Below are 9,760 nucleotides of genomic sequence, written 5' to 3'. Positions count from 1 at the left end.
CCATATCCCACTCTTCAAACCGAAACACAGCCATGCAAACACAACTGCTTCACGGTTGAAACACGAATGGGACAGAGGTACCCAAGCAATCGACTTTTGTACAAAGTCTCCCTCTGGTAAACTATCTATTCAATGTCAAGTAATTTATACTTACTTGTATAAACTTCACTATTTTTCGTGTTATTTATATGTATATACTAAGTGTAACAGGAAATTATTTGTTTTCCAAATGAAATATTTTTTTTCAAAGAAACGATGCAGCCACGTGATCTTAGTATATAATATATATTTAACGACCTCTGTGGAACAGTGATGGGCACATAACATTGCGCAAATAAAGTTTCGGGTTTGTTCCCGTTCGGCCCAATTTAGGAAATGATCATTTCAAAATATATTCAATCTACGTGTTCCGCATAACACAGTCTATCTTAGCTTGAAAATTAGGTAATTGGTGTGATTATGTAGCGTTGTTTATTCACCTTTGTACTCAACATTAAACTAGTCGTGAGAAACGTCAATCATTATTTTTAAAACTTATGTTCATTTATTTCACGATTTTAATATATATATATATATATATATATATATATATATATATATATATATATATATATATATATATATATATATATATATATATATATATATATATATATATATATATAGACAATTGTTTGACTTAATCCGAGCCTTCATCAGGGTAAAAACGATTCTTAATGCCGCAACGTCCCACCTTACACTGCGGACAGCGATGGGTAAGTAGCCGAAATTTTAATATCCTAACTATCCAGCTGTCAGTAGTGCAATAACCGGCTAAATAAACATGTATTTGTTTATACAGCTATTGTATTAATGACTCACTACAATCGATTATATCGCTTCATACCTAACATTAGCTATTTAGTTGAATAACTGCTCATTTACATTACGAGTAAATTGAAATCGATCCTCAAAGCAGTAACAAATATGTTACATATGTTTTTTATTTTAATTTATTGAATCATTTATTCAACAAACTTCTTTGTAATTATATGTTAGGAATCGCTATTAGTAAAACAACCTCTTAATTTTTCAATAATGATGCCATCTATGAAAACAGTTAAAATACTTTTATTGTATCAATAACAATAGAACGTTAAAGTTTAAGTTCACAGATTATAGGTGTCGCTTACTCTTCTTGATAAAATAATTTGAGATAAGGTCTATAGATGGCACTGCTATTGACGGAATTAAAAGATTTTTTACTAATAGATATATCTACCTAACATAATAATAACTATAAAGTATTTTTTTGGAAAAAAAAACAAACAAATAAAAATAAAATAGCAATTTTTTTTTTATACTACTTAGAATGGCAAACAATCTGACGGCCCACCTGATGGAAAGTGGTACATGAGTAGTACCATGGACATAACAGAGTATACTGTTACGCCCATGATACCCCCCATGCGTTGTCATTCCTGAGGAGTCAGGTGTTATTCCTCTGTACCCAGTAAATTCACGCCATATCCCACCCTTCAAACCGAAACACAGCTATGCAAACACAACTGCTTCACGGTAGAAACACGAATGGGACAGAGGTTTGGTAGCAATCGACTTTTGTACAAAGTTACTTACTTACTTATTTGTTACCACGGAAAGGATTGAACTCGATACAATGCAACTGGGCAGTTATCTATATCATAGATAATTGTAAATAGAATATTATAAAGAGGAAAAATTGTACTGTTTGTTTGTTAGTAATGGAAAAATTACTTTAATTTAATTACAAAACTTAAAAATTACTCAACCGATTTTAAATTTTTTTATAGGTTTCTATCTAAATTATCAGCGAGTAACGTAGTTATATATATATATATATATATATATATATATATATATATATATATATATATATATATATATATATATATATATATAATATATATATATATATATAAGAGTAACTATATATATTATTTTCAACAATTTTGCCTACCAGTACCAAATCGGGCCAGATTGCTAATAAACTAATGGCTAGGCTACGCTGTCGGTTCAGACTTCGATCATTTACCACCAGCTATAGCAGCTAACAGTAGTTGATAGCCGTGATAACTGCCGTAACTGACTGGTAAACATGAGGCGTCGCTAAGTATAATGTGCCGGTCGAGCTTGATGCGTGAGGATGGCTGTAACCAATAGTTGAGTATATTAACAACAGATAACTTAACCATAGCCATTTAATTTATTTATACTTTATTGTACACACTTTAGTACATTCCACCAGAGGGAAACTTTGTACAAAAGTCGTTTGCTTGAGTACCTCTGTCCCATTCGTGTTTCATCCGTGAAGCAGTCGTGTTTGTATAGCTGTGTTTCAGTTTGAAGGATGGGATATGACGGTGAATTTACAGGATATAGAGGAATAATATCTGAGTGCTTAGGAATGGCAACACATGGAGTATCATGGGCGTAACAGTATACTCTGTCATGTCCATGGTACTGCACATTTCTAACGACGGTTACCACTTTCCATCTGATAGACCGTCAGCTTATTTGCCATTGTAAGTCGTCAAAAAATATGACAGAGATAAATAAATCTACAAAGGTGAGCTTAACTCTAAAAAAGTTCTCTTCGAGCAAACCCAAAGTGGAAAGGAGCAATATTGTCAGCAGGTAAAGTGGTGTTCTTTCTTTGCATAGACATGGTGTAGCAGGACCACAGTTTGCAAAGTCTGTGAAGATATCGTTGCAGATATCAATTATGTCGAAGCTTACGTAATTATCATTCCATTCATTTATTGTTCTTTGTTGATGACAGACGTCCACAATAGACAGTCACAAGGAACGATTCTGAGTCACTTGCAGCCATCAAACTTCTAGAAAATACTTGAAATAGTAGCATTTTTTAAATTGTAGCATTCCAGTATTTAAAATACCTAAATTTGAAAATTTCTCCAATAATTGAGTGGATAATTCTTCTGAAAATTATTAAAAGCTATTTTAACAATTTTCATAATCATTTTTCATTCGCTCCAGTCCAATCACACTCAGTAATATTACTAAAGCAAATACTATCCCATATATTTCCAATCTTATCCCACCTGATTGTATTTAATTTATTTTCAGCTTAGTATCTGTCCGCCGTGTGTGCCCCGGCATAGAATGGGCCACCTCTTTCTTTCCCGTAGGTGTGATAAAAGGCGACTAGGGGAGGTCGAAGGATAGGCAGCAGCGTCTCTCTTAAAACCTCACTAATGCCTAATTGTGGTTGTCAATCTGCCTACCGAGCGTGGCAATTACTGACAACAATTACTGACTTCCTCGATAGGGAGAGGCCTGTGTTCAGCTGTGAACCGTAAACGACTGATATGATAAAGAAAAAATTAATCAAGTTGGTACTGTAAAAGGTTGGTAGGTTTTGTTATATGATTAAAAATGACTAGACGACTTACAATTTGTGTTATTCCTTTTTATTTTCACACATACATCATTCACAAATACTCTCTTATAAATGCATACTTAACATAAAAATAATAGAGGGAGCAGAGTAGTAGAAGAAAGAAAGCACAGAGAAAGTATAGCGTAGTAAAATAAAGCGTTAGCGTAGGTAGTACAGAGCGACACACAACAATACCGGTTAGCGCAGTATCAATTATCAATTACTACTCTTGGACCGGCTACCCAGCTGATCAACAGGTAAATGCCTACGTCATGTATAAAACAAGAAGTATCAGAAGTGAGCGTTTCCTTTGGACTATTTTAATTTGTAATCACGGATCAACGGATGATTTTAGTTTTTATTTAGAATTTATTATGTATGTATATGTGTGTACATATTTATGTATGTGAATGTGTGTGTGTGTGTGTGTGTGTGTGTGTATGTGCGTACAAGCGCGTACGCACGCATGCACGCAAGATCGCACGCACGTATGCAAGCACACGTGTACATGTATACACGTGCGCGCACGCGTTATTATTAAATATACGTTTAACTTATTATATAGACATTATTATATATTGTAGTGTATAGGTAGATAGCTTACATCACTATATTTTATTTTTTCTTGGTGAAACTAATTAAATTTTTATACCATTAATTTCAATTATATTTATACAGTTGTCTTCAAAATAGAATAAGAAATTTATAAATTACTTACTAAATCTACATATCAAAAGAGTACAGTCAGATACAAAAACAACTGTAACAGATGTGAGTCAGTGATATTTTCATAAAATAAAGATGAATATTATTGAATACTTGTTGTGCAATTATTTATTCAATTTAATTGAATTGATATTAATTTATTGCAGAACAAAGGTTTACATAAATGCATATATAAAAGAAGTTAGCAATGATTAAAGAAACATTTAAGATTTTATTTCGCAAAATTCAGTATTGGATTTATATTATTACGTAAATGAAAGTAAGCACTGTCGATTAAAAAATACTGTGTAATATTGATGATATTACACCGTTTGGTATTAAGTCCGCCAAATTATACATAGAATTTTACTGTGCGTTAAATAAATAAATATACTTCCCTCGCGATATGGACATCCCGTTGCTTCCAATTACTCCAGTTTCTCTCTCAATACTCCAAATTACTACAGAGGTTACTAAGCCCCTCCACAAGGAACTTCAAATAAGTTAAACATTGGAATATTATACAGGATGTAAGGGACAGACCGGCCAAAACAACTGACTCAGATGAATGGTTTGAATAAGATACCAAATTATTTCCCAACCGGCTATGCACCACAGCCATATAAATACCGCGCAATGTATTAGAAATTTTACGATCCACACGACGCACGATATATGTAATTATCGCTCGATCAATGTCGCTTCTTCGTAGGTAGTTTTCGCACACTTGTGATGTTACCTTTACACAACTGATTCCATGCGTCAGGTTGGGATGTTTAATACGTGTATTACATTGCTATTTTTTTTTTTTAATTAATAGTATTTTACTATAAAATATTATTATTTCTTTATATTATGACATAATATTATAGATTAAATGATTTTAAATGAAAAAACAAATACAGGATAAAATTTGAAATTTTACGGAGTTTTCACTGGTTTCTAGTTCAGAATAATGGTCTGTACTCACTTTTCCAGTTTTTGCCAACCTGTTCCTCAAACCCTGTATAATTATTGAAAATCCGTAAGTCTTACGAGGGCAGTAAAAAGCGTTTGCTGCTACTAATGAGGAGGAAAGGAATTGTTAGCAATGGAGTTTGACAGCCCCATTGCTAGCAATATGCCCTATTAGGTCGACCTCCACGTGGTTTCCCCTGGAAACCATCATGAAAAATTCTTGTTGAATTCGTCACGGTGGGCTAACTGACCTTCTGCATCCTCACCTATCATCCTTCACTGGAGCCCCGCCGATGTATACTAATAGCGCGGGTGGGGTAACCATTCCATTATCATCCATAAAAAAATGCCTTGAATAGGTTATATAACTCCTACACGTAGTGATTACTTGTTTTGTGACTTTTACTACTACTAACTTCCCGCCCATTTTCAATTATACCATCTACTAAGTAATTTGAGGGTCTTTAAAATTCATATAATTGCAAATATTTGCGATAGCAAATGTAATATACGTATGTGTGACCATGTGATCACATTTCTCAAATTCATACTCGACTCAAATAGCTCTCCATCCGTTTTTGTCGTATATCTAAGTAAGTCGTCATATCTCTTTATTGCTCGATCCTTTTAACCCCATTACTTCTAATTATCTAAAAGATCAATTCTTATTTCTCAGTAAGGTTAATGGCCATAACTTCGCGCAGTGATAACAACCTCCGCTTTACATTCCCCACTTATTCCTTTTTTTTTTATTTAAACTCTTCACTGTCCAGACTGTTCGCTTGTGGATCATTGTCTGTGTATACGCTCAACGACCTAACTCACTAGCTTCAAAACTTCTGTTAAGTCCTAGTATAATATATAGTCCTTTATGTACTGTTTTCCTATGTATTCTCATCACTTTTCTCCTTCATTCTCTCCTGTTATATGTGTGTTATATGCTCCTATTATATATGCGCCTTCTATTTATATATATAAATATATATATATATATATATATATATATATATATATATATATATATATATATATATATATATATATATATATATATATATATATATATATAGAAAGTGGATGGCGACCTACCCCCTATTCTTCCTCAATATTTTGCACCCTAACATTGTCTGGACGAGAATACTTAGCGATGAAGCCGCCTTTTATATCACTTGGCAATATTCGTTTACTGTATTTATATAATTTTTTAACTATTTTTTTATACTACTGAGGAGGCAAACAAGAATGATGGTAAGCTGTTACCATAGCCTGTGAACGCCTGCAATACTGGAGACATTACGCGCGCATTACGTACTCAGAAGAAACTTAGATAAAGAGTATCCCTTTTTTTAAAAACCCCATGCTGTAGTCTTTTGGAAAAGCCTCGACGGGGAGTTCATTCCATAACTATGTAATAAAATTAAAAATAAATTAATAGGACATATCCTTACCTCCTCGATCTCTATTTGCTGTTATTATTTTTGCTCCAGAAAAAAATATTATATTCGTATAGTTCTACAATTACTTCTATCACGCTACAGATAATTCAAGGTCAGTGTAGAACAAATAATGATAAAAATAATTCATCATTATTTCTTTTGTGAAAATTTCGAGTCTTAATTAATTGTATTATTAAATCTCATTCTTTTAAGCCCCGACCGTGAATTTAAAATAGTCATTCTATTACCCGGAAAATAGACATGTAAGCACAGCTGCTTGGTGACAGGAACACGAGTAGGACAGATGTAGTGCAGACGATTATTGTTGTCTCCTTCTTAGACACTTGATACAAATAAAGCTTATGCTTAAATAAAGCCTACATTCCTGAAAATACACTTAAATTAATACAACATCATAGATATTTCCCGTCTGTGTACACACTAGCCTTATAAAATAATAAGCAAGGTGCCAGCGTCCCGTGCTCTGCCCCTAAACCATTTGCAACGCATTCTTTGTGGGAGGTAGACGTTGTTAAGCCTGTTATAAAATTGTCATAATTTTAAGGTAAGTAAATAATGTTTTACAACGTAGTTTTTATTTAACGTTTACTTTTTAATCGTGGTTTTGCATTTCGTCATTTAGAATATTCGAATTTAATTATAAATTTGTATACTAATCGAAGTATTGTTTCATATAAGCCTTTTTATGATCATAGGCCTTATTGATTGACGTTTATTTATCTATTAACATGTTTCTCTGACGTCGTAATATGTAAAGTGAATAATTATTCAGTTATTTATTATAACGATTCCTTCTATTATTACACATTATTGTCCAAAATCTACTCCAGTAGTCAAACAGGCTACTTTTTTTTTCTATCCAAAGAGAACTTGGTGTCGGCTGTTCCTGCAGTACGTATGTCATATGTTTTTAAAATAACAAAATTTTCATCGTACTTCCGATCGAACTGCTTATAACTAACTCCATCCAAAGATTGCCTGGAAGAGATCGCTTTTAGCCATAAGGCCACCCATTGTATTCTCAATGTGAACATATTTTGAAATTGTTTGTATCTATTTATAATAAATCTACTACTATAATCTTTAAGAGGAAACAAAAAGTGTATCTATCTATCTAGATAGATACTTTTAATTGTTGTAAGTCTGTCTCGTTATTGTCTCTTTGTTGTTATGCTCAGTATTTTAAGAAGAACCCTTACAAAATCATTTAAGAGGTGAAAAAAACTTCAAAAGTTTAGGAAAACTGTTTTATGTGTAATTAGGAAGCCTGTGTTGGTGTCACAAAAGGAATAGTTCTGCATTTATAGGTAGAACTGAGAAGAAGTGCCAGATTTCCTATTATTATATAATAAAGCGTATAAGACTGATTGAAGTTCCTTAACTTATTAAAATTGAATTATGGTATCGGGGTCTTATTAAAGCACAGTATTTTAATAAGGCCTACCAATTTTTTTTTTTGTAAATTCTTTTTTAAATAATTTTAGAAAATATATTATATTGTTGTAGTGTTTATTTTATTATATTAGTAGGTTTTATTTTTATAATTTGTTATTCTTTCTTAAAAAAAGTTAAATTTTTGTAATATTTTGTTATTTTTTTTTTACATACCCAAAGAACAAGAACTAAATATTTCTATGTTATTTATTAATTTTTATTTAAGTACCTTATGGACAAGAGTAATCTACATTTCAGTTGTCAGTCCTTATTAGGTGAGCATGATATACTATGAACGTTGGTTAAGGTTTTTACAATGGTAATTTTTTACTATATTTAATTAAAATGTAGTGATTTTTTCATTACTAATAAAATATATATAATATAAATAAACAATAGAAAAAAATACTTCTAGTTTTTGTACACGTATATTTATTGAAATACCAGCGTTTCAAATTAGGTAGAACTTATCTATATCAAGTTCCTTATTTGCAATTCTGAAAGCATATGGTGTAATTATACAAACTAAACGTTAAAACTTATTTACATACCTATCTTACATATCTATTTCAAAATACCATATTACCTACGTTGTAGAGTTTCTTTTGGCAAAGCAAAATTTTATTAATTAGACATAAATTATCATGGTGTCTACATTTATCACATTGAATAGGCTATTGTAAGTAATTCCAAACAAATGGAATGGGCGCTTATTTGCTACTTTTGTCATTTGACTTCAAAAAAGAAGCAGGTTTCCTTTTTTATACAACTTAAAATGGCAAACAAGCTTACAGCCCACCTGATGGAAAATGGTAACCGTCGCCTTTAGACATGAGCAGTACTATGGACATAACAGAGTATACTGTTTCGCCCATGATACCCCCCATGCGTTGCCATTCCTGAGGACTCAGGTGTTATTCCTCTGTACCCTGTAAATTCACGCCACACACACATCCATGCAAACACAACTGCTTCATGGTAGAAACACGAATGGGACAGAGGTACCCAAGCAATCGACTTTTGTACAAAGTCTTTAATAAGTCTTTAAGTATTAATAAACCAATTTAAAAAAATATTTTCTTATCTGTATGAAAATATGTTCAGATGGTTCTTATAGAAATTTTATCAAAATTGGTTAAATTTTTGCCAAGATTGAAGTCGATGTTTCTTTTTCGGGTAACAAAATCTTATATTTTGGTACAAAAAAGTAATTAAGGTCAAGCATACAAGGACTACTCGCATATACTCTCAATTTATCTTTATATTCACCAAACATTTTGTAAACATCTCCTATCTTAAATACTGTTGCATAATAATACATTTAAGTTGGTTTTATTTCTTCAACCTACTTATCAACTATTTAATTACACCGCACATATAGTCCCACCACCACCTCCACCGACTGCATGCGAGTATCGATAAAAAATTCCGTTGCAATATTGTTTAATATTCGATATTTATCCAAAGTAATATAAATATCCATTTGCAAATCGATAGTATGGATTTATCGATAGTAGCATAATCAATTATAATCGATTATTATTTGTAGCTCCAATTTGACTGTCGATTGATAATCGGTATTTAAATCCAACAACTATTAACGTGTAAGGGCTCATGAGTAAGGATTCTTTTCTGAAACTAAATGAATAAACCCGAAATTAAATACGAATACCTAAACTATAAATATCTAAGTAAACTCATACATTACTATATTAATTATATGCTAGTATCGATTAATCGGTAGTAACATAATCAATTATAATCGATTATTAAATTATTTGTAGTT

Source organism: Galleria mellonella, unplaced genomic scaffold (assembly GCF_026898425.1).
Source record: "Galleria mellonella isolate WM207_F2 unplaced genomic scaffold, CSIRO_AGI_GalMel_v1 utg103, whole genome shotgun sequence".
Lineage (NCBI taxonomy): Eukaryota > Metazoa > Arthropoda > Insecta > Lepidoptera > Pyralidae > Galleria > Galleria mellonella.
The sequence above is the reverse complement of the archived record's forward strand: the minus strand, read 5'-3'. Positions refer to the sequence as shown.